This window comes from Sinohyriopsis cumingii, chromosome 5, assembly GCF_028554795.1.
Source record: "Sinohyriopsis cumingii isolate HCF-2022 chromosome 5, ASM2855479v2, whole genome shotgun sequence".
NCBI lineage: Eukaryota > Metazoa > Mollusca > Bivalvia > Unionida > Unionidae > Sinohyriopsis > Sinohyriopsis cumingii.
This window is the reverse complement of record NC_142965.1, coordinates 52,950,538-52,978,447: the sequence shown is the minus strand read 5'-3', so window position 1 is coordinate 52,978,447 and position 27,910 is coordinate 52,950,538. Positions and strand designations below refer to the sequence as shown.

The window sequence follows — 27,910 nt, the reverse complement described above, 5'->3', positions numbered from 1 at the left end:
TGAGAGTTTATCTGCCTAAGGTTTCTTTTTTCCCCCCTCAATTCTTTGTCTTTACATAGTTATAACTTAATATTGAATGCGCATGATGTAGCTTGTATTGTGCTGGCGTAACGTTAAACCTCCTACCTACCTACCTACATATTGTTCAAGAATATGAGATTATGTGACTTTCAGATTAGGTTATCGACCATATTTTTTCTTAGTTGTACCCACAGATTAAGCATGTAAGCAAAATGTTCATTAAAATTTAAAATGGAGTACAGTATCATTATGTCTAATTTGATGGATGTTCTTTAAAAATGCATTGCTTTTGAAGATAATACATATATTTTTGTATTTCCCTTGCTTTCCATACTGGATATGATATTTAATACGGAGGTCTAATGACAATCATTGTACTTTTGTAAATACATGTTTATGTTTAGTATATTGTGTGTTCATTAATGTCATTTAACTGCTCCTATTACTATTATTAACAAAATAATGAAAAATACAGAAACTAAGTGAATTTAATCTCTTTTGAAGAGTACATACATACATACATACATACATACATACATACAAGGTGTGCTCGAAAATTTTAAAAAATCCACTCGAATGACATAAATACGACCTAGATGATAGATTACAGGTTGGCTGGTTGCCAGGCTGGGATCTGACATGCATTCATGAGTTCAGAGTTGATAGACATTCATAGATAGTTGCCAGACTTGGACATGGCAAACATTCATGGGTAGCTGCGGAGTTAAGAGCTAATGTACATTCATGGGTAGCTACAGAGTTAAGAGCTATTATACATTCATGGGTAGCTACGGAGTTAAGAGCTAATATACATTCATGGGTAGCTACGGAGTTAAGAGCTATTATACATTCATGGGTAGCTACGGAGTTAAGAGCTAATATACATTCATGGGTAGCTACGGAGTTAAGAGCTAATATACATTCATGGGTAGCTACGGAGTTAAGAGCTAATATACATTCATGGGTAGCTACGGAGTTAAGAGCTATTATACATTCATGGGTAGCTACGGAGTTAAGAGCTAATATACATTCATGGGTAGCTACGGAGTTAAGAGCTAATATACATTCATGGGTAGCTACGGAGTTAAGAGCTATTATACGTTCATGGCTAGCTGCAAGACTGGGATCTGATACACATTCATGGCGGCTACGAAGGTGCAGTTCTTCTCAAGTCTTGTTTTGATACAAATAAGCTAACAGTGCAACACGATGCATTTTTGAACCGATAGTAATGCCTGCAAAGCCAAAGCAGAAGCTGGTTACAAAGGTGGGCGGAAATAGTGTCAGAAGAGGTTGGGCACACATTTCCGTCATCTCCACCTCCTTGTCCCGGGTGTTAATTGTTGACAGCTACCTTTTAGAACCACCAAGAAACTCCCGACATGCAGCCCGAGCAGAGCAAGCTATTCGGTATGTCGTGAGTCAGTATTTTGCTGAATGTCGGTGAAGATATTGAAAACATTCACATTTGTTCCTTTCAGAGAGGGAATTATTTACAGTGTTGCACGACAGTTGGTGAAGTTCCAAAACTCGTGGAATTGGTAAGATAGTCCAGTTACGTGCTAATTATTTGATTATCTTCTGATGGTAACTTTGCAACATGTTTACATTCGTGTACTTCAGCCCCTTCATATCTTTTCTTCTTATCAGCCCTTTTCCACTTTCATTTTGTTATTACTGTTCTTCTGTTCGAGGAAAAGTTTGGCCAGGGCATGGAATATGTTTGGCCACCTTGCGTTTGATGCAATAGATCACATTTGTTTCTGTTTTGCAAGGAATTGTAACATCATGAATATTCAACGTTTCACCCGTAACTGTACTGGGAAATGTGACAGTTATCATCATATCCTTGCGGAGTTTCCACCATTTGTCCATACAGGGTTCGGATTAGTACTAATATTAGTACCCTTACTCCTACCTCGTGGACAGGGTACTAACATGAGCATATACGTGTCAATGGAGCAAGCCGGGCGTGATTCACACCCGGCACTCTTTTAGCCTAATAATAACACTTTAAACAAATTCCTTGCATATAATCCAATAAATTGAGTAGTCCTCTTATTTAATACCGGAAGTATCGAAAATCATTGTAGAAATAGTTGTAAAATCTCGTTTACCTTTTTTAGCCGATATTTTCGTTTAGATCGTCCGCCATATGAGTTCAAATAATGATTACTTCCGTTCTCAGCCTCGTTTGTTTGTGTGCCATATAAGGACATTGACGCCTTATTTGGAAACGTAAACAAATCGTAGTAAAAATTTGGCGTGGTTTGAGTCAGAAATTCTGCGCATTAAATATACGGTTTATCGGCAACTTTGAAACTCCACCAAGAAGCGATTATTCGCCACTTGATTGATAATAACATAGCGTAGAATATCCAAATATGGTCTGGCAAGCCTTACGTAGAAAAGGGGTCACGGCGAGAGTCTCGCGTTATCTGTCATGGCGGACAGGATGAGGTTAGTGTAACCATGCCAATTTATTTTATCGTGTAAGGGCTTATTAAATTCAAAATAAGCCAAACTTCTTTCACAACATGATAATACTTATGTAGTAGATTTCTACACTGTTTGTTTTTCTGACTTTAGTGATGATTATTGTTGTTGTTGTTGTTGTTGTAGGGTTTAACGCCATTTTTCAGCACAAGATAGGCCATACATGGCGGCCAGTATAAATGGTGGAGGAAGAACCGGGGAACCCCCCGGAAAGAACCACCGACCCACGAGAAGCTACTGGCAAGCTTTCTCACATAACCACATTAGCCAAATCCGAGACTCGAACTCACGCAGACTGAGGTGAGATGGCAGTGATCCGTAACGGTGAGCGCTTTAGACCACTCGGCCACTCGGGGCCCCCGACTTTAGTGATGATAATTTTTTTTTTTTTTTTTTTTTTTGGCTCCATTACATGTTATGGGATCAGTTCGTAGCCTCAACCACAACAAATCAAGTTGAGGCTACGACATCGTAGCTGGGTTCGGATATACCTGCTGGTGCTTGGGTTAGGGCGGCTTCGATTTCTATATGAGAATATTGCGTCTTTTATATTTTAGCATGCATAAAGTACAGCTGGTTTATGAAGAAAGATCGTCTTCGAGTTTTGCACGTGTCAGTAGTGGTTCATTTTTATGAATGATGCGACCTACTGAGGGCAGTTTGACTGGCATGTGAATATGGAACGTACTTGTTCTTCATTTCCTTTCTCTTTGCATTTCCCAGACTTAGCATGATCTTGACTAGCAGATACTAACCACATGTAGGTGCGGAGAAAGTTCTTTCGATCTGTTACAAATGTCACGTTGTCAGGGCAAAGTTTGCAATTTTCAGTGCCTGTCTCTGACTGGTGTTCAAATTCAATATTTAGGGTTTAGAGTTGGATGGAAAAAGATGTCTTTATGTGATAAATTCATCACGTTTTCCCCTTCTTTGCTGCTTTTGGAGTGTGTGTGTGTGCGTGTGTGTGTGTATTATTGTTGTGTTTCTAGATGAATGATACATTGTTATTTGAGCATTTGCTTGACTTGAATAAATCTGCCGAGCTTTTGATCCTAAAGCATTTAAATCTAAATTTCGTATATAAGATAATAATTTGCACCACTCCAAAGATCCCGAAGAAATAGTGTTCAGGTTGCATGTTAATCTGTACACTTGATAGTGACTCCTGACTTTAGAAAATATTCTTTATATGCTTCATTAAGTCACTGAAGTGTTAGACCTAGTCTTTCCAAGTATTTTATCTAGTACTGAAACACATTCAGGCGTATTTTATTTCATGCGCTGCACTGGTCTCGTTGACAAAAGACATTGTCGTTAACAGCGGAAGATAACTTGACACAGTTGTATCGAGAGTGAGACACTTACAGAGCTTTCGCTTAGTTTTTACCTTCTTAAAAAAAGTCCTTAATCAGTTAAAAATATCCATTTACTGAAGCAGATGTTTCACTGCATATTAAATTTTTTCAAAACCAACTTTCACATTTTCCGCAGTCATGAAAAAGTTGTTATATGTTGTTATAGGGTTTAACGCCATTTTTCAGCACAAGATAGGCTATACATGGCGGCCAGTATTAATGGTGGAGGAAGAACCGGGAAAACCCCGGAAAGAACCACCGACCCATGAGAAGCTACCGGCAAGCTTTCTCACATATCCACATTTGCCGAGCCTTGGACTCGAACCCACGCAGACAGAGGTGAGATGGCAGTGATCCGTGACGGACAGCGCTTTAGACCACTCGGGGCCCCCCACGAAAAAGTAATTTCACAATAGCACAAATAATGTTATATTTTTCCTTCAGGACAAAAATTTTCACATGACATAATTTACACACATATGCGCTTGTTTTAATAATATCAAATTGACCGACACATTAAAAACTATATCAAGACCAATACTGATGACTAAGTTTGATTTTTCAATAAAACAGAAGAAAGAATGTTAGTTTATTTCGTAAATTTGGGGATTTACGCATACGACGATTGCCTAAAACATTTACTTGCACGTGGTAGTAGTCGGGAAAGCAGACAGTTCCCATCGCAGTTCAAAATACATGAATATGTCTCGACTTTTAAAAACAGTTTATATAAGGTTATTGTCTTTATACGGTCGTTACACTGTTGGATTAGCCACCCACCCACCCCCGAAAACAAACAAAAAATAACAAACCATCGCGATTATTCCTTTGATATATACAGGGGCGGATTAAGTTCACTGGTGCCCTAAGCACTGACAAATCTTGGTTCCCCCCTTCTTGTGGTACACCTGGGAAGATAACCCTAGGGTGCACCATGATCAAGAAACAGAACATTGTGATCAATTTGCACTAGTTTTATCAATTTTTTTTTTACAAATCTTCATTTGTTTTTTTCTTTCTTTTCACCCTTTTCTCAACTTTGTGGTGCCCCCTTTGGCCCTGGTGCCCTAAGCACGTGCTTAGTCTGCTTAATGGTTAATACGCCCCTGGATATATATGATCCGATAGTACCATCAAGAGTGATTCCTTCGTGTCTGGGCATGCGATAGTCTGAAAATTGTCTTAAATAAAGAACATCATTAATTTTTACATTTAAATAAAACTTTAAAAAAATTAATTAACGGAATTCCTAAAGAGAGGTAAAATTTAAATATAAACAGATGTGTTGTACTTGTCTAGTTGGGTGTTATTTGTAAGTAACCATGGCAATGATATTGAATAGCACGGCTATCCCATAAGTGAACAAAAATAGTCTGGAAAAGGGAATATTTGTATCGTCTATTATTCCTCACATTTAATGCTTGCTATAAATGATTATCTAGCTCATATATACAGCAATAGTTATATAACACCATTTGTTTTGAAAATCTAGACTTATGCCAAATATTTTCTGTTTGTCCTTACCTTACGACATTATTCGCCCTATTAGTTAAAGCTCACTAAATCAGTTATCAGTCTATCAAACCAGTGGCGTCGCTAAGGGGGTGCGGTGGGTGCGGACCGCACCGGATGACACCATCTCAGAGGGGTGACACCAAAATGAAAAATTGCAAATTTTACAGAGCACACACTGCTCGGTCTAGTCGGATTTCATAAGCGGATAACCGATCATAGTTAAATACATGACTAGCAGGCACAGCAGTGGCGTCGCTAGGGGGATGCGGGGGGTGCGGACTGCACCGGGTGACACCATCAGAGGGGGTGACACCAAAATTACATTACTAAGGATTCTGTATGGTCTGTTACGGAAGGAGGACCATGGGGGTGACACCATGAGCTACCGCACTGGGTGACACCAACCCGAGTGACGCCACTGTATCAGACCATTTTCATCACCAATCTGGACTTTCTTTTGGAACGATAAATAGCGATATAATTATTTATTTGTCTTCTAATAAACTGACAGAAGTTTTAATCCTAATAATTTCAGTCGCAGATACATTTTCACTCTTTGCGAATATTGAAAAAGACTCAGTTGAAAAGAAATCAAATCATCAAGCAAACATAGCTAGATGGTGGATTAATTTATACGCTAGATGAGTGTCTTCTGTTGGCAAATATGTTTATCGGCTGTTGCGTTTTCAACGAGCAGAGTAATTTTAGACCCCGCCTATCATGTTATATTTAGACCTTTTGTAATTCATACAGTTCAACACCTCGATTATAGTTCATTCAGCCTTTAGGCGTTGTGATGGTCTAACCACACAGACGGTATATAATACTGCCCTATATTACGATTGTCACGGTTTTCAACAAATAACTGAATGTGATATAACAGTTAATATTATTAACAATTTATTGTTATTAACTGAATTTGACATTGACCGCAGCAACATAAAAAGGCGGATCTCCATGGAATATCATTTACTTTCTGCACGTGTGTGAAACTCGTGGAACAGATCCATATTGATTTCCCTGGGAAGGTAATGTTTATTTTCACTGTGACAAGTACTGATAACTTCTTCGCTTAATAATGCATTCAAAATGAATCTTTCGTTCATCGGTTGTATGGTATGTTTTTTCTGTATGTTAGCGGCGAGTGAATTTTATCTATTATTTTTTAAAATAAAGACCATTAGGTGGTAGATTAGTGTTGTATATGCATACACATTCCTGTCACCTTTCACTGTTCACAAGATATCATTTTTTAAAAAAATCTAAATTCGAAGCCGTGTATTTCGCTCGTTAATTAGCTTACAGTTTGTTCCCTGTATTTTTTAGAGCGTTGACATTCATTTAATGTTAGAATTATTTCAGGTACCGTTGTGTACGATATGCACGCTGACTAATGCTGTCATTCACGTTGCTTTGCTTTTATTCACAAAATTCAGGAAGAAACCTCGCTTAAAATGTTTAATGATTGGTGTCTGTGTTTATTTCATTCGAACGGCGTTCTGTCTAGTGTCTTGTGTCAGAAGTTTCCCGCTGAATTGATTCTTGTCGAACTAAGTAAATACATTAAACCATATTTATACTCGGCCAAAAACTTGGTATTTGCGTGTGTTTGGGTTGCAATTGATACGTTTTTGCCTGATGGGTAAATTGTTCGAAACCATGAGCTATTTTTATAGATGTTATTCATGTCTAATTCCATCCTGATTGTTATTTGACTTAAGAGCATGAGAAACCTAAATTCTGTCATTAATATTAGGTGGTTAATTATCTCTGAAATTCATCTTTTCCAAATTGCACACTTGTTTGAAATTATGAAGCTGTGTCCTGTGTAGTGTCGGTCGATTTTCACATTTTGTTAAAAATGATACACGTAGACTTTCTTGTTATTCTTTATTTACGTTCTCCTCGCTCCGTTTTTGGATCTTCTCAAACAGATGCAGTCGATTATATAATGGGCCAGGATTTAATAATTAGTATGGATAAAGTCGGGATTACAAAGAGTTGCCTGTAAAAACAGTTTTATCTGATCTTAAGTGGATCATGTTAGGTGTTGTGGGGAAAGAGTTGCCTGTTAACACACAGTTTTATCTGATCTCAAGTGGGTCATGTTTGTTGTTGTGGGGAAAGAGTTGCCTGTTAACACACAGTATTATCTCAAGTGGGTCATGTTAGTTGTTGTGGGGAAAGAGTTGCCTGTTAACACACAGTTTTATCTGATCTCAAGTGGGTCATGTTAGTTGTTGTGGTGAAGGAGTTGCCTGTTAACACAGTTTTATCTGATCTCAGGTGGGTCATGTTAGTCGTTGTGGAAGAAAGAGTTGCCTGTTAACACACAGTTTTATCTGATCTCAAGTGGGTCATGTTAGTGGTTGTGGGGAAAGAGTTGCCTGTTAAAACGCAGTTATATCTCAGGGGTCAGCAACCTACGGCACGCGTGCCACAAGGTCGCACGTCAAGAGGTTTTGTGTGGCACACGAAGGGCAGCCAAAAATATTGATTTTAGCAGTGTTACTCTCTTACTGGTGGCACGCGCCTCGTAAATTTTGCAATTAATCTGGAAAAAAGTGGCATGCTGTGTAAAATAGGTTGCCGACCCCTGTTTTATCTAATCTCAAATGGGTCATGTTAGCTGTGGGGAATTAGTTGCCTGTTAACGGTTTTATACAATCTCAAGTGGGTCATGTAAGATCTCAAGTGGGTCATGTAAGTCGCTGTGGGGAAAGATCCTTATAACACAATTTTATCTAATCTCAAATGAGTCATACGATTGCAGGTCACTGAGACCAAGATTTGTTTGTGTCAGACTTTATAACTGCCATCACATACAGAAACAAAACTTACATATATATATATATATATATATATATATATAGCATTTTCTTTTTTTTTTTGACGTTTTCGTAACAGTGATATAAATATATAGATCAGTGGCTTGCAAAATGCACTACAACAGCATGCGAAGAGAACTTGATCCAAATCCATAAAAAAAGATCTATGATTGGTCACCTTTAACCTTGCCTTCGATGGATAAGGTTATTAACATACAGGAATTGTGTATGTTGTGTGATCAAAGTTTTCCGTTCATAAACGACAAATACATACATGCATCTCCATTGGAAAATAATTCTTTTAACGAGAAAATAAGTTTATGTTTGGTAACATAATTCTTTCACGGCCAACTTCTACACAACTGTCTGTGATTGTCGACCACGATAAATGACAACATTTAGGCCTACTCTGCCTGGGATATACACATAAATTTCACGTGTAATTATTCTTAAGTTTTGTGCTTAGGCTGTAATAGTTTGTAGCAGGGATACAAAATATATCACAATAAAAATTATTTTTCATATCTCGGTTATATTTCTTGTTATATTTAATTAAATTGCCTTTTGCATTACATCACAAACATATGAAGTCAAAATGTATTTGCAGCACTTCATGGTCAATAAATTTATTTTTACAGTGAAGCTGACAAATAAATTTATTTAATTGTCAGGGCACAACTGTGCAGGGATAAATATTTGTATAGATATATCAACATAATAATATAGTGGGAAACTAAGAATGATAGTGGTACATACCAGAGACAGATCATAGAAATTTTTGTTTGTTCGTTATAAACCATGTTGTATAGTTAAACATAATTATTTCATTATACAGTAAAAATATGTAAGTAGGCCAGCTTGACCTTCAGTGCTTAATTTAATTTGATCCCAACCCTATTTCTGAATATGTACCATGGTATGCTGCAATTATATTAGGACCAAGAACTCAAAAATCTGGAACAGGGGCCTGACACATTTTTGTTTGATTTCTGTCTGTTACTAGCTTAAAAAAATGTCTTGCTCTGATTTTTAGCAAACTAACCCCATAGTGTATCTGTGCTATTATTTGGGAAAAAAATTATCTTGAGGTAAAAGAAATGGAAATATTTCAGCTCAAAAGAATATCATGCCTTCCCCATTTTAAAAAGATCATCAGCACCTTGAAGTAGATGATTTTGTTACATGTATGTTAATCGTTGTACTAGTTCTATTCTCAACAATGCAACAAAGAAATCTAGCTGATTTGCTAACCTTACTTTTTTATTTCATTCTGGTTGTCTTGGTCATGGTGGCCACGCGCTAGGAACTACTTGAAAAAAGAAAAAACCCTTGTGGTCTTTTGCTGTGCCTGACACATTTGTTATAAAGCAAAATAAGAATAAAAACAGATACATGTATATAACAAAAAGAACTTCACTCATACCGCAACCTAAGTTCTCTCCAACTTTGATAATGCACCATACAAAACATTTTAAGAGAGACAGACACACACCTGTACATGAAATTGAGCTATTTGTTATTATGCTAGAAATTAACAGAAAACACTCTTCCAGAAACTCAGGCTATGCACTGGCTACCAAACTATTTCAAGATATGTCGGAAAGTTGGCAATAACCAGAAATGTGTTATGTCAGACATACTGCACTTACCAATCATTCATCAGTCCATGCTATTCCACAAGAAGATTTCCATGTAGTGTATCATTGTGCTACTAATAGCAAAGCTTGCCATATTTTCCAGGACACAAAATATGATTAAATTAGAAATCTCCCCACAGTTATTACACACTTCATTAGATTTGTGTACCACATTTTGTATCATAAATTTGACTACCATATAACTTTTTCTAAATTAGAACTGATAAAAGTTAAAAGTTCTCCATATAAAAGATATTAATTATTGTTATTTTCATATGATATCCGTCGATTAACTGTGAAAATACAGTAATAATGTCAAAGGTTTTTATGTTTATTATTTTATCATGCATAGAACTAGTGTACTTCGGGGCAACAGTTAAGCCCACTGCCTTCATTAAGATATTTGTATTAATGCGCAGTGTTTACAAACAATAGCACGCTGTTCCAGACACTCATACTTCCAACATATGACAATTATAACTTTTTTCTTTCTTCTAAGAGTGGAATATATAGCTAGATTCTCTTTGGATAGTTACTGGTATTCTGATTTTTGTAAAAGAGTACAAGACCTGATGACCTTTGTATCAAGTAATAGGCAATAATATTACCTAAATAATACTGTAAGTGTTGAATACGCTAACTTTATTGCAAAAGCACAGGGTTATTTTAATTTGAATGAAAAAAACTGGGTGAGAAAAATAACCTGTGTTCATGTTTGTATCAAGACAAGGAAATCCCAGTCACGGGCTTACATTATTGTCTTGCCTCTATGCGGAATCTTGTGGTGAGACAAATAATGTAACCCCTTGATTGGGATTTCCTTGTCTCAGTGTGTGATGAACTATATGGTTGGGGTGGGGTGCTCCCAATATTTTATTTAAACTATTATAGAAGTCCCTCCCAAGCTCTATTTTGTTGGAAGTTAAATTTAGTGAAAGATTGATGTAAAGCTCCAAGCCTCAGTCAGCAATGCTGACGGTTAGATGGTTCAATATACAAAAAAGATTGAAATTCAATGAATAACAATTTAATAACAGTTCAATAATTAATGGACTAAAGTTTCCAATTACACTCCTTCCACGCGACCCTTTATTAAGCCTATTGCATGACTTGATTAGCAGTATAAGATTGATTTCCATCTGTCTTTGTATTTCTACTCATCTGTTGTATCCTTTGTCTCTCCTATTTCTCCCAATTCCTTCTCTTCCTCCCCGACTATTCTCCAAATTCCTTCTCCTATTCCTCCACTTTCTCTAGACTCCTTCTCCTCCTCCTCCACTTTCTCCCCCACGACTACACTTCTGTTGACTTCGACTATCTCGGCTACTGTCTCAGTTCCATTTCCAACTCTTGAAGACTTGGGACCCAATGTAATCTGAAGTTTTCTGTCCCCTAAAAAGCTTCCTGTGAAAACACAAGGATGGTACAATCTTTTTCCTTAGCCCTCTCATCTCACACTATACACAGCCTATCATCAGATAACGGCTATTAAATTTCTTCGGTCATGCATTCATTCACATTGAGATACCCATACATTCTTGTATGGGAAAACAAACGTCATAATACAGCACGATATCAATTACTTCTTATACATACATCAATAAATTCCATCACATCAGTACATATTCCTAATCCTGTTATACTAAACAATATCACAATAATCAGACGCATTTCTTTACCTTACAACTCATACAAGGTATGCAAATATTAAAATATCCATGCTCTGATATATTCATACATCCATACTTCAACCATTTTCGAAAGTCACAATTCAAGCATGTGTAAATTCTAACATAACACATTAATAAATGCACTGGTTTACTACGAAGTAACCTAATAGTGAATTACAAAATTAATTCTGACCACAAGCTAACAATCTACATAATTCAGCCTCGCATCTAATAATTCTCTACGTAAGGCCCAAGCCCATTTCTCAAATATGCATGTAAATGAAACACTACAAAGGTAATTCTACATACTAAATGATCATAGTAATTAAGTGTGTGTACTACAAATAATTACAATTATGATGCCATAATAGTCTGAAAAAATCGAGCAAATAACTTACTGACGTTTTCAAAGCTTTGTCTTTCCTTAGAATCTACCTCTAAGTTCTGCTGCCAGATTACGAGTGGCTTCTTTTCTCGGAGTAAACCCTATTGATCTGCAATCCTTTCAGGCAAATACTGAATTAATCTTAAGAGTTCGGAAGGTATCATTCGGGTCTGAATTGTAATCATGCCCTCTGTCTCAATTTTTGATTGGATATCGCTGTGGACTGATCCAATCAAACTTAGCAGACAATGTCCCTCTTGCTGTCTGTCATGTGGGGATGGATAAGAACACACCCCGTTCACCCCGTGGACTTTGCTTTTGATCCTTGAACTAACCTTTAACATATAGATGTGATATCGGCAAGCTTTTTTTAAGTGACACGACTGGTCACCTTTGCCAACTAAAGTTTCTGGTCTCTGGCTGGTCATGGTAACCTTGAGTAAGAGTTCAACACTAACCCTGCGCCAATGTTTAGAGATCAAACACAATGCCGTGGTAATATCCCAAGACAGGTAGATTAGAGCTTATACATGACTCAATAGCTGGGGCTTAGCAAACGTGACACAGTGCAAACCCTAACAAAGCAAGCCTGCAAGGCCCCTCCCCAATATGTTTTGCCTATTGCACGAGTTTAAAATTAGGGTAGGTATTTTTTTTTTAAACATTATATATATTATAATGATTAGTGCAATGTATATATAATGTAATAAGCACTTCAAGTACTGAGCTAAACTGGCTCAGTTAGATGCACAAATCATTTTCGGAATTTTTAAAAAAAATTTAGGGTAGTGTTTTTTTATTATCTTATAACGATTTGTATATATAATGTACTAAGCATTCGTCAAGTACTGGGCTAAACAAGCTCAATTAGATACACAAATCAATTTCAGAATTTTCAAAAAAAATATTTAAAATGTTTTTTATTTAACCAATGGTCAGCAACGAAAAGCAGGGTTGGTCGATTGACCGGAACACACATATTTATTTATCCTAACTAAAACGGGATGAGTAAACTTACACTATAGCTGGTACTGTGAATTAATTGTGCTGACATTAAAGAGCCAGTTGATACAGATGGGAAGTGTTGATTCTAAAGCCTGCAATTTACTAACTAAACTATTGATATAATAATCAGGGAAACTTGGAATGGGATGCCAACACCGGGCAAGAAATTTATCATTGAGGGCTAGTAAATATAACTTTACATAATTTCTCAAGTCCACTAAATATTTTCTCATTTGTGGATTTAATGTGTTTCATATTTACTGGCCCTCTCTGAACAATATCTTGCCAGAGTGTTGTGATTTCACTCAGAGTTTTCTCCTATTATATCAGTAGTGTATCCTATTATAGCAGTAGTGTATCCTATTATAGCAGTAGTATAGCTTGAAAATTTTAGGCTCCAGTATCAACACTTCCTATTTTTATCAGTAGTCTGTCTGATATCAGCATAATGTCTTTTCCAGTATCAGTTATAGTGTAAGCTTAATAATCCCACATTAGTTACAGTGTTTAGAATGACAACTTGTACAATAATTAACATATACAAGGCATGTTAATCTACTATAATAAACTGGCCATTTAATTCTTAGTGTCTCAGATGGGGGGAGGGGGGCTTTGATTTTCTTTTCAGCTGAAATATTTCTTTTTTTTATCTCAAGATAAGTAATATTTTTTGTCTACTAAAAATCGGAGCAAGATATTTTTCCAAGTATTGAAAGACAGAAATTAAACAAACGTGTCAATCCCTTTTCCCAGAACATTGAATCTTGGTCCCTAATTCAATTGTGGTATACTGTGATGTGTATCGTGTTATGTTGAGAAATACAGTGTATTATGACTCTATGGCCTTAAACTATGTAATAGAAAAGAGCAAAAACCAACAAGTTTTGTAAAATTCAACAAATAGTTTATTTCCTTTGAATACAAAGTGAAAATTAAAAAGAACTTACAGTATTGTGAATTAAATCCCAAATAGTCCTTAAAGTTTTATCACAAGTCCAAATATAATTCCAAATTAATGTTCCAGTCCAAAGATATTATAGATGAGCATGTTGTATTTACAGTGAGTAATAATTTAAATAAATAATTCCACCCAAATGAAATACTGACCACAACAATAAGACTTATTCTGCCACAGATGTTAAATGCAAAAATGAGCAATTTGTCAAGTAAACAGCATTATATAAAAAGCTAGGACACAAAAGAAAAACCAGGATGAGGGTCAAAATTTTATTTCTGTAATATTCTAAGCTGTCAGCAAGATAAAAGATGTCACTAAAATTATATTAAGGAACATGGTAAACATTAGGTACAACAGGTTTATTCATGGGGAATACCAATGTCCTAGACCTAGACCCAAATAAACATGTTTACTTCCATTGATAATGGTCCTAATATTTAACCCAGTCTCATAGAGAAATACAGTGTATTAACTATGTATTATTTGCTTACAAAATAAAAGTTACTGGTCAGGTGCACAGTGAACTTGATTTTAGAGAAGGTCAAGTCCAAAATATACGTATACATCACATATAATGGAGAAAAAACTAACGAACAATGCAAATTTATGTATATAACAAGCAGTACAAAATTTTTTGTGGTACCCAGCTCTAATATATATATATATATATATATATATATATATATATATATATATATATATATATATATATATACACACACACACAATGGATTCCAACATATTGTCTTAAGGTATTCAAAACCTTGTGTATCATAAACCAGTTCATTATTTCAGTTACTAGGAGTAGCTTCTCATGGGTCAGTAGTTCTACCGTTTATACTGGCCACCATGTATAGCCTATTTTGTGCTGAAAAATGTGTTAAAAACCTATAACCACAACAAAACCTGGCTTTCACAGATTGATGTACCAGTAGTATGACAAATGTTACATAGAACAGGGATAAGGTAGTAAATGTTAGAGTTTAATAAATTGCTTACTGTCAGCGTTTCTTCAAATTTCTAATACATTATGGGATAACATTTCAAAATAACTGACATGAGAAATAAAATTTATGAGGTGTTCTTCTTCAGGTTATATTTTTCTAATCATTTTGATTTTATCTGAAAACGGTTTCTCATCACAAGGTCAGCATTATTTGATAGACGAGGTCTCATTCTATCTGCTGACGTTATGCTGTAGACAGTTAGCTCTACAGTACGAGATGAGATGATGCAGTTAAATGTGACTGTGTTAGGGATGATATCTGGACTGTGTTCTTAAAATTATTCTGTTGGGATAATTATCAACTTTGATTTTTTTTCAGGTTTTTGGATGAAAATTATGTTTCAGAAGTTACACATTGATGAATGCAATACCTGCCTTCTTTTAGTTCCAAGTCAATTGCTTTTCTTTCAGACTTGTCTATATCAAGACCATCTTTACGTGTGATTGATTTCATTACCTCTCCATTGTGAATAGATTTATGATGGAATTTAGCACACATGGGTTTCCATAGATGTATTAAGGATTATTTACCTGCTTGGGTAAATACACCATTTATTAAAGCTATATGACTTTAGCCGAGCACAGTAGATACTATATATTGCAATTAATTCTAACTGATAGGGCTATAGGAATACCTATATTACATTGCTGTAATTACAAGTAGGTACAAATATTTAATGTCATTAGAAAATGCAGTGTCTTGGTTTCTAAAATTTGACAAAAATTGACCAACCAAAAACTTGTTAGATATAATTGTACACGAGAGCACATGCACAATTTTTTTTACATTATAGTGGTTAATTGGCAGGCCTAAGATGGAAAATATGTGCTAATAATATGAAGAACAAAATTCTCAGTCTAGTGGCCTTTAATTAAATATTTAAATAGATGCAATTAGAATAATGCAGTCTAGGCACTCGCATGACTTAAACCAGGCCATGTAAGCAGTAATGTGTAATCAATCTGTGTACAGTGCAGTAATGTGTAATCAATCTGTGTACAGTGCAGTAATGTGTAATCAAATCTGTGTACAGTGCAGTGCTTGCTAGTGAAGACAAAATGATTCACTCATGTTTCGATACTTATGTAAATATACATGTACTGAAATATATGAAATTTTAAATTTTGTAAAAATCTCACATTTGCACAATAAATAAAAATTGATTCGACAGATTTGCAGTGTTTAAAACGATATTTGTTTTTTATTTGTTGTTGGTTTAAGTATCTGCTTTGTTGATATCTCATTTATTCTGGTTACTGAAGGGCTTGGTGGAAATACTAAGTTATCATGGCTGCTAAGGCTGAGTTGAATTGTTAATTATCATGATTACTATGTGCTGGGTCAATTTTTTATTATTATCAAGGTTATTACTGGGTGGCTGGATATATAAAATTCTCCTGGTTACTATGGGTTTGGTGGAAATGTTCAATTTTCCTGGCCACTGTAGACTGGGTGTGGGGGGCCCTGAGTGGCCAAGTGGTCTAAAGCATTCTTTGTTACGGATCACTGCCATCTCACCTCTGTCTGCGAAGGCCCGAATCTCAGATTTGGCCAATGTGGGTATGTGAGAAAGCTTGATAGTAGCTTCTCGTGGGTCGGTGGTTCTTTCCGGGGTTTTCCCGGGTTCTTCCTCCACCATTAATACTGGCCGCCATGTATAGCATATCGTGTGCTGAAAAATGGCGTTAAACCCCACAACAACAACAACATCTTTACTTTTTATCTTTATGCTGCAGTACTACGTATTTACATTTATTTATGAGAGTTTATCTGCCTAAGGTTTCTTTTTTCCACCCTCAATTCTTTGTCTTTACATAGTTATAACTTAATACTGAATGCGCATGGTGTAGCTTGTATTGTGCTGGCGTAACGTTAAACCTCCTACCTACCTACCTACATAAGAATATGAGATTATGTGACTTTCAGATTAGGTTATCGACCATATTTTTTCTTATTTGTACCCACAGATTAAGCATGTAAGCAAAATGTTCATTAAAATTTAAAATGGAGTACAGTATCATTATGTCTAATTTGATGGATGTTCTTTAAAAATGCATTGCTTTTGAAGATAATACATATATTTTTGTATTTCCCTTGCTTTCCATACTGGATATGATATTTAATACGGAGGTCTAATGACAATCATTGTACTTTTGTAAATACATGTTTATGTTTAGTATATTGTGTGTTCATTAATGTCATTTAACTGCTCCTATTACTATTATTAACAAAATAATGAAAAATACAGAAACTAAGTGAATTTAATCTCTTTTGAAGAGTACATACATACATACATACATACATAGATACATACATACATACATACAAGGTGTGCTCGAAAATTTAAAAAATCCACTCGAATGACATAAATACGATCTAGATGATAGATTACAGGTTGGCTGGTTGCCAGGCTGGGATCGGACATGCATTCATGAGTTCTGAGTTGATAGACATTCATAGATAGTTGCCAGACTTGGACATGGCAAACATTCATGGGTAGCTGCGGAGTTAAGAGCTAATGTACATTCATGGGTAGCTACGGAGTTAAGAGCTATTATACATTCATGGGTAGCTACGGAGTTAAGAGCTAATATACATTCATGGGTAGCTACGGAGTTAAGAGCTATTATACATTCATGGGTAGCTACGGAGTTAAGAGCTAATATACATTCATGGGTAGCTACGGAGTTAAGAGCTAATATACATTCATGGGTAGCTACGGAGTTAAGAGCTATTATACGTTCATGGCTAGCTGCAAGACTGGGATCTGATACACATTCATGGCGGCTACGAAGGTGCAGTTCTTCTCAAGTCTTGTTTTGATACAAATAAGCTAACAGTGCAACACGATGCATTTTTGAACCGATAGTAATGCCTGCAAAGCCAAAGCAGAAGCTGGTTACAAAGGTGGGCGGAAATAGTGTCAGAAGAGGTTGGGCACACATTTCCGTCATCTCCACCTCCTTGTCCCGGGTGTTAATTGTTGACAGCTACTTTTAGAACCACCAAGAAACTCCCGACATGCAGCCCGAGCAGAGCAAGCAATTCGGTATGTCGTGAGTCAGTATTTTGCTGAATGTCGGTGAAGATATTGAAAACATTCACATTTGTTCCTTTCAGAGAGGGAATTATTTACAGTGTTGCACGACAGTTGGTGAAGTTCCAAAACTCGTGGAATTGGTAAGATAGTCCAGTTACATGCTAATTATTTGATTATCTTCTGATGGTAACTTTGCAACATGTTTACATTCGTGTACTTCAGCCCCTTCATATCTTTTCTTCTTATCAGCCCTTTTCCACTTTCATTTTGTTATTACTGTTCTTCTGTTCGAGGAAAAGTTTGGCCAGGGCATGGAATATGTTTGGCCACCTTGCGTTTGATGCAATAGATCACATTTGTTTCTGTTTTGCAAGGAATTGTAACATCATGAATATTCAACGTTTCACCCGTAACTGTACTGGGAAATGTGATAGTTATCATCATATCCTTGCGGAGTTTCCACCATTTGTCCATACAGGGTTCGGATTAGTACTAATATTAGTACCCTTACTCCTACCTCGTGGACAGGGTACTAACATGAGCATATACGTGTCAATGGAGCAAGCCGGGTGTGATTCACACCCGGCACTCTTTTAGCCTAATAATAACACTTTAAACAAATTCCTTGCATATAATCCAATAAATTGAGTAGTCCTCTTATTTAATACCGGAAGTATCGAAAATCATTGTAGAAATAGTTGTAAAATCTCGTTTACCTTTTTTAGCCGATATTTTCGTTTAGATCGTCTGCCATATTAGTTCAAATAATGATTACTTCCGTTCTCAGCCTCGTTTGTTTGTGTGCCATATAAGGACATTGACGCCTTATTTGGAAACGTAAACAAATCGTAGTAAAAATTTGGCGTGATTTGAGTCAGAAATTCTGCGCATTAAAAATACGGTTTATCGGCAACTTTGAAACTCCACCAAGAAGCGATTATTCGCCACTTGATTGTAATAACATAGCGTAGAATATCCAAATATGGTCTGGCAAGCATTACGTAGAAAAGGGGTCACGGCGAGAGTCTCGCGTTATCTGTCATGGCGGACAGGATAAGGTTAGTGTAACCATGCCAATTTATTTTATCGTGTAAGGGCTTATTAAATTCAAAATAAGCCAAACTTCTTTCACAACATGATAATACTTATGTAGTAGATTTCTACACTGTTTGTTTTTCTGACTTTAGTGATGATTGTTGTTGTTGTTGTTGTAGGGTTTAACGCCATTTTTCAGCACACGATAGGCTATACATGGCGGCCAGTATAAATGGTGGAGGAAGAACCCGGGAATCCCCCGGAAAGAACCACCGACCCACGAGAAGCTACTGGCAAGCTTTCTCACATAACCACATTAGCCAAATCCGAGACTCGAACTCACGCAGACAGAGGTGAGATGGCAGTGATCCGTAACGGTGAGCGCTTTAGACCACTCGGCCACTCGGCCACTCGGGGCCCCCGACTTTAGTGATGATAATTTTTTTTTTTTTTTTTTTTTTTTTTTTGCTCCATTACATGTTATGGGATCAGTTCGTAGCCTCAACCACAACAAATCAAGTTGAGGCTACGACATCGTAGCTGGGTTCGGATATACCGGTACCCGCTGGTGCTTGGGTTAGGGCGGCTTCGATTTCTATATGAGAATATTGCGTCTTTTATATTTTAGCATGCATAAAGTACAGCTCGTTTATGAAGAAAGATCGTCTTCGAGTTTTGCACGTGTCAGTAGTGGTTCATTTTTATGAATGATGCGACCTACTGAGGGCAGTTTGACTGGTATGTGAATATGGAACGTACTTGTTCTTCATTTCCTTTCTCTTTGCATTTCCCAGACTTAGCATGATCTTGACTAGCAGATACTAACCACATGTAGGTGCGGAGAAAGTTCTTTCGATCTGTTTACAAATGTCACGTTGTCAGGGCAAAGTTTGCAATTTTCAGTGCCTGTCTCTGACTGGTGTTCAAATTCAATATTTAGGGTTTAGAGTTGGATGGAAAAAGATGTCTTTATGTGATAAATTCATCACGTATTCCCCTTCTTTGCTGCTTTTGGAGTGTGTGTGTGTGTGTGCGTGTGTGTGTGTGTATTATTGTTGTGTTTCTAGATGAATGATACATTGTTATTTGAGCATTTGCTTGACTTGAATAAATCTGCCGAGCTTTTGATCTAACGCATTTAAATCTAAATTTCGTATATAAGATAATAATTTGCACCACTCCAAAGATCCCGAAGAAATAGTGTTCAGGTTGCATGTTAATCTGTACACTTGATAGTGACTCCTGACTTTAGAAAATATTCTTTATATGTTTCATTAAGTCACTGAAGTGTTAGACCTAGTCTTTCCAAGTATTTTATCTAGTACTGAAACACATTCAGGCGTATTTTATTTCATGCGCTGCACTGGTCTCGTTGACAAAAGACATTGTCGTTAACAGCGGAAGATAACTTGACACAGTCGTATCGAGAGTGAGACACTTACAGAGCTTTCGCTTAGTTTTTACCTTCTTAAAAAAAAGTCCTTAATCAGTTAAAAATATCCATTTACTGAAGCAGATGTTTCACTGCATATTAAAATTTTTCAAAACCAACTTTCACATTTTCCGCAGTCATGAAAAAGTTGTTATATGTTGTTATAGGGATTAATGCCATTTTTCAGCACAAGATAGGCTATACATGGCGGCCATTATTAATGGTGGAGGAAGAACCGGGAAAACCCCGGAAAGAACCACCGACCCACGAGAAGCTACCGGCAAGCTTTCTCACATATCCACATTTGCCGAGCCTTGGACTCGAACCCACGCAGACAGAGGTGAGATGGCAGTGATCCGTGACGGACAGCGCTTTAGACCACTCGGCCACTCCGGGCCCCCCACGAAAAAGTAATTTCACAACAGCACAAATAATGTTATATTTTTCCTTCAGGACAAAAATTTTCACATGACATAATTTACACACATATGCGCTTGTTTTAATAATATCAAATTGACCGACACATTAAAAACTATATCAAGGCCAATACTGATGACTAAGTTTGATTTTTCAATAAAACAGAAGAAAGAATGTTAGTTTATTTTCGTAAATTTGGGGATTTACGCATACGACGATTGCCTAAAACATTTACTTGCACGTGGTAGCAGTCGGGAAAGCAGACAGTTCCCATCGCAGTTCAAAATACATGAATGTGTCGACTTTTAAAAACAGTTTATATAAGGTTATTGTCTTTATACGGTCGCTACACTGTTGGATTAGCCCCCCCCCCGAAAACAAACAAAAAATAACAAACCATCGCGATTATTCCTTTGATATATACAGGGGCGGATTAAGGTTCACTGGTGCCCTAAGCACTGACAAATCTTGGTTCCCCCCTCCTTGTGGTACACCTGGGAAGATAACCCTAGGGTGCACCATGATCAAGAAACAGAACATTGTGATCAATTTGCACTAGTTTTATCATTTTTTTTTACAAATCTTCATTCGTTTTTTTTTTTCTTTTCACCCTTTTCTCAACTTTGTGGTGCCCCCTTTGGCCCTGGTGCCCTAAGCACGTGCTTAGTCTGCTTAATGGTTAATACGCCCCTGGATATATATGATCCGATAGTACCATCAAGAGTGATTCCTTCGTGTCTGGGCATGCGATAGTCTGAAAATTGTCTTAAATAAAGAACATCATTAATTTTTACATTTAAATAAAACTTTCAAAAAATTAATTAACGGAATTCCTAAAGAGAGGTAAAATTTAAATATAAACAGATGTGTTGTACTTGTCTAGTTGGGTGTTATTTGTAAGTAACCATGGCAATGATATTGAATAGCACGGCTATCCCATAAGTGAACAAAAATAGTCTGGAAAAGGGAATATTTGTATCGTCTATTATTCCTCACATTTAATGCTTGCTATAAATGATTATCTAGCTCATATATACAGCAATAGTTATATAACACCATTTGTTTTGAAAATCTAGACTTATGCCAAATATTTTCTGTTTGTCCTTACCTTACGACATTATTCGCCCTATTAGTTAAAGCTCACTAAATCAGTTATCAGTCTATCAAACCAGTGGCGTCGCTAAGGGGGTGCGGTGGGTGCGGACCGCACCGGATGACACCATCTCAGAGGGGTGACACCAAAATGAAAAATTGCAAATTTTACAGAGCACACACTGCTCGGTCTAGTCGGATTTCATAAGCGGATAACCGATCATAGTTAAATACATGACTAGCAGGCACAGCAGTGGCGTCGCTAGGGGGATGCGGGGGGTGCGGACTGCACCGGGTGACACCATCAGAGGGGGTGACACCAAAATTACATTACTAAGGATTCTGTATGGTCTGTTACGGAAGGAGGACCATGGGGGTGACACCATGAGCTACCGCACTGGGTGACACCAACCCGAGTGACGCCACTGTATCAGACCATTTTCATCACCAATCTGGACTTTCTTTTGGAACGATAAATAGCGATATAATTATTTATTTGTCTTCTAATAAACTGACAGAAGTTTTAATCCTAATAATTTCAGTCGCAGATACATTTTCACTCTTTGCGAATATTGAAAAAGACTCAGTTGAAAAGAGATCAAATCGTCAAGCAAACATAGCTAGATGGTGGATTAATTTATACGCTAGATGAGTGTCTTCTGTTGGCAAATATGCTTATCTGCTGTTGCGTTTTCAACGAGCAGAGTAATTTTAGACCCCGCCTATCATGTTATTTTTAGACCTTTTGTAATTCATACAGTTCAACACCTCGATTATAGTTCATTCAGCCTTTAGGCGTTGTGATGGTCTAACCACACAGACGGTATATAATACTGCGCTATATTACGATTGTCACGGTTTTCAACAAATAACTGAATGTGATATAACAGTTAATATTATTAACAATTTATTGTTATTAACTGAATTTGACATTGACCGCAGCAACATAAAAAGGCGGATCTCCATGGAATATCATTTACTTTCTGCACGTGTGTGAAACTCGTGGAACAGATCCATATTGATTTCCCTGGGAAGGTAATGTTTATTTTCACTGTGACAAGTACTGATAACTTCTTCGCTTAATAATGCATTCAAAATGAATCTTTCGTTCATCGGTTGTATGGTATGTTTTTTCTGTATGTTAGCGGCGAGTGAATTTTATCTATTATTTTTTAAAATAAAGACCATTAGGTGGTAGATTAGTGTTGTATATGCATACACATTCCTGTCACCTTTCACTGTTCACAAGATATCATTTTTTAAAAAAATCTAAATTCGAAGCCGTGTATTTCGCTCGTTAATTAGCTTACAGTTTGTTCCGTGTATTTTTTAGAGCGTTGACATTCATTTAATGTTAGAATTATTTCAGGTACCGTTGTGTACGATATGCACGCTGACTAATGCTGTCATTCACGTTGCTTTGCTTTTATTCACAAAATTCAGGAAGAAACCTCGCTTAAAATGTTTAATGATTGGTGTCTGTGTTTATTTCATTCGAACGGCGTTCTGTCTAGTGTCTTGTGTCAGAAGTTTCCCGCTGAATTGATTCTTGTCGAACTAAGTAAATACATTAAACCATATTTATACTCGGCCAAAAACTTGGTATTTGCGTGTGTTTGGGTTGCAATTGATACGTTTTTGCCTGATGGGTAAATTGTTCGAAACCATGAGCTATTTTTATAGATGTTATTCATGTCTAATTCCATCCTGATTGTATACGCTAAAAGATTATTTGACTTAAGAGCATGAGAAACCTAAATTCTGTCATTAATATTAGGTGGTTAATTATCTCTGAAATTCATCTTTTCCAAATTGCACACTTGTTTGAAATTATGAAGCTGTGTCCTGTGTAGTGTCGGTCGATTTTCACATTTTGTTAAAAATGATACACGTAGACTTTCTTGTTATTCTTTATTTACGTTCTCCTCGCTCCGTTTTTGGATCTTCTCAAACAGATGCAGTCGATTATATAATGGGCCAGGATTTAATAATTAGTATGGATAAAGTCGGGATTACAAAGAGTTGCCTGTAAAAACAGTTTTATCTGATCTTAAGTGGATCATGTTAGGTGTTGTGGGGAAAGAGTTGCCTGTTAACACATAGTTTTATCTGATCTCAAGTGGGTCATGTTTGTTGTTGTGGGGAAAGAGTTGCCTGTTAACACACATTATTATCTCAAGTGGGTCATGTTAGTTGTTGTGGGGAAAGAGTTGCCTGTTAACACACAGTTTTATCTGATCTCAAGTGGGTCATGTTAGTTGTTGTGGTGAAGGAGTTGCCTGTTAACACAGTTTTATCTGATCTCAGGTGGGTCATGTTAGTCGTTGTGGGAGAAAGAGTTGCCTGTTAATACACAGTTTTATGTGATCTCAAGTGGGTCATGTTAGTGGTTGTGGGGAAAGAGTTGTCTGTTAAAACGCAGTTATATCTCAGGGGTCAGCAACCTACAGCACGCGTGCCACAAGGTCGCACGTCAAGAGGTTTTGTGTGGCACACGAAGGGCAGCCAAAAATATTGATTTTAGCAGTGTTACTCTCTTACTGGTGGCACGCGCCTCGTAAATTTTGCAATTAATCTGGAAAAAAGTGGCATGCTGTGTAAAATAGGTTGCCGACCCCTGTTTTATCTAATCTCAAATGGGTCATGTTAGCTGTGGGGAATTAGTTGCCTGTTAACGGTTTTATACAATCTCAAGTGGGTCATGTAAGATCTCAAGTGGGTCATGTAAGTCGCTGTGGGGAAAGATCCTTTTAACACAATTTTATCTAATCTCAAATGAGTCATACGATTGCAGGTCACTGAGACCAACATTTGTTTGTGTCAGACTTTATAACTGCCATCACATAGTGAAACAAAACTTATATATATATATATATATATATATATATATATATATATATATATGTATATGTATATATAGCATTTCATGTTTGTTTGACGTTTTCGTAACAGTGATATAAATATATAGATCAGTGGCTTGCAAAATGCACTACAACAGCATGCGAAGAGAACTTGATCCAAATCCATAAAAAAAGATCTATGATTGGTCACCTTTAACCTTGCCTTCGATGGATAAGGTTATTAACATACAGGAATTGTGTATGTTGTGTGATCAAAGTTTTCCGTTCATAAACGACAAATACATACATGCATCTCCATTGGAAAATAATTCTTTTAACGAGAAAATAAGTTTATGTTTGGTAACATAATTCTTTCACGGCCAACTTCTACACAACTGTCTGTGATTGTCGACCACGATAAATGACAACATTTAGGCCTACTCTGCCTGGGATATACACATAAATTTCACGTGTAATTATTCTTAAGTTTTGTGCTTAGGCTGTAATAGTTTGTAGCAGGGATACAAAATATATCACAATAAAAATTATTTTTCATATCTCGGTTATATTTCTTGATATATTTAATTAAATTGCATTTTGCATTACATCACAAACATATAAAGTCAAAATGTATTTGCAGCACTTCATGGTCAATAAATTTATTTAATTGTCAGGGCACAACTGTGCAGGGATAAATATTTTTATAGATATATCAACATAATAATATAGTGGGAAACTAAGAATGATAATGGTAAATACCAGAGACAGATCGTAGAAATTTATGTTTGTTCTTTATAAACCATGTTGTGTAGTTAAACGTAATTATTTCATTATACAGTAAAAGTATGGAAGTCGGCCAGTTTGACCTTCAGTGCTTAATTTAGTTTGATCCCAACCCTATTTCTGAATATGTACCATGGTATGCTGCAATTATATTAGGACCAAGAACTCAAAAATCTGGAACAGGGGCCTGACACATTTTTGTTTGATTTCTGTCTGTTACTAGCTTGAAAAAATGTCTTGCTCTGACTTTTAGCAAACTAACCCCATAGTGTATCTGTGCTATTATTTGGGAAAAAAATTATCTTGAGGTAAAAGAAATGGAAATATTTCAGCTCAAAAGAATATCATGCCTTCCCCATTATAAAAAGATCATCAGCACCTTGAAGTAGATGATTTTGTTACATGTATGTTAATCGTTGTACTAGTTCTATTCTCAACAATGCAACAAAGAAATCTAGCTGATTTGCTAACCTTACTTTTTTATTTCATTCTGGTTGTCTTGGTCATGGTGGCCACGCGCTAGGAACTACATGAAAAAAGAAAAAACCCTTGTGGTCTTTTGCTGTGCCTGACACATTTGTTATAAAGCAAAATAAGAATAAAAACAGATACATGTATATAACAAAAAGAACTTCACTCATACCGCAACCTAAGTTCTCTCCAACTTTGATAATACACCATACAAAACATTTTAAGAGAGACAGACACACACCTGTACATGAAATTGAGCTATTTGTTATTATGCTAGAAATTAACAGAAAACACTCTTCCAGAAACTCAGGCTATGCACTGGCTACCAAACTATTTCAAGATATGTCGGAAAGTTGGCAATAACCAGAAATGTGTTATGTCAGACATACTGCACTTACCAATCGTTCATCAGTCCATGCTATTCCACAAGAAGATTTCCATGTAGTGTATCATTGCGCTACTAATAGCAAAGCTTGCCATATTTTCCAGGACACAAAATATGATTAAATTAGAAATCTCCCCACAGTTATTACACACTTCATTAGATTTGTGTACCACATTTTGTATCGTAAATTTGACTACCATATAACTTTTTCTAAATTAGAACTGATAAAAGTTAAAAGTTCTCCATATAAAAGATATTAATTATTGTTATTTTCATATGATATCCGTCGATTAACTGTGAAAATATAGTAATAATATCAAAGGTTTTTATGTTTATTATTTTATCATGCATAGAACTAGTGTACTTCGGGGCAACAGTTAAGCCCACTGCCTTCATTAAGTTATTTGTATTAATGCGCAGTGTTTATAAACAATAGCACGCTGTTCCAGACACTCATACTTCCAACATATGACAATTATAACTTTTTTCTTTCTTCTAAGAGTGGAATATATAGCTAGATTCTCTTTGGATAGTTACTGGTATTCTGATTTTTGTAAAAGAGTACAAGACCTGATGACCTTTGTATCAAGTAATAGGCAATAATATTACCTAAATAATACTGTAAGTGTTGAATACGCTAACTTTATTGCAAAAGCACAGGGTTATTTTAATTTGAATGAAAAAAACTGGGTGAGAAAAATAACCTGTGTTCATGTTTGTATCAAGACAAGGAAATCCCAGTCACGGGCTTACATTATTGTCTTGCCTCTATGCGGAATCTTGTGGTGAGACAAATAATGTAACCCCTTGATTGGGATTTCCTTGTCTCAGTGTGTGATGAACTATATGGTTTGGGGTGGGGTGCTCCCAATATTTTATTTAAACTGTTATAGAAGTCCCTCCCAAGCTCTATTTTGTTGGAAGTTAAATTTAGTGAAAGATTGATGTAAAGCTCCAAGCCCCAGTCAGCAATGCTGACGGTTAGATGGTTCAATATACAAAAAAGATTGAAATTCAATGAATAACAATTTAATAACAATTCAATAATCAATGGACTAAAGTTTCCAATTACACTCCTTCCACGCGACCCTTTATTAAGCCTATTGCATCACTTGATTAGCAGTATAAGATTGATTTCCATCTGTCTTTGTATTTCTACTCATCTGTTGTATCCTTTGTCTCTCCTATTTCTCCCAATTCCTTCTCCTCTTTCTCCCCGACTATTCTCCAAATTCCTTCTCCTATTCCTCCACTTTCTCTAGACTCCTTCTCCTCCTCCTCCACTTTCTCCCCCACGACTACACTTCTGTTGACTTCGACTATCTCGGCTACTGTCTCAGTTCCATTTCCAACTCTTGAAGACTTGGGACCCAATGTAATCTGAAGTTGTCTGTCCCCTAAAAAGCTTCCTGTGAAAACACAAGGATGGTACAATCTTTTTCCTTAGCCCTCTCATCTCACACTATACACAGCCTATCATCAGATAACGGCTATTAAATTTCTTCGGTCATGCATTCATTCACATTGAGATACCCATA

General features: G+C 36.4%; 1 protein-coding gene across 5 annotated transcripts in view; it reads left to right on the top strand.

The window, feature by feature from the left end:
* Positions 1-579: 579 nt before the first annotated feature.
* Positions 580-27,910, top strand: part of LOC149799174 (uncharacterized) — a 68,489-nt gene continuing 41,158 nt past the window's right edge. For 2 of the 5 annotated variants that reach the window (XM_089958371.1, XM_089958367.1), the window contains exon 1: positions 17,318-18,057. The gene's annotated coding sequence lies outside the window, so the exon portion shown is untranslated. Of the gene's footprint in view, positions 1,432-17,317; positions 18,058-22,693; positions 22,929-27,910 lie in introns of those variants that run through there. The other 3 variants (XM_089958370.1, XM_089958369.1, XM_089958368.1) reach the window with 3 other exon arrangements.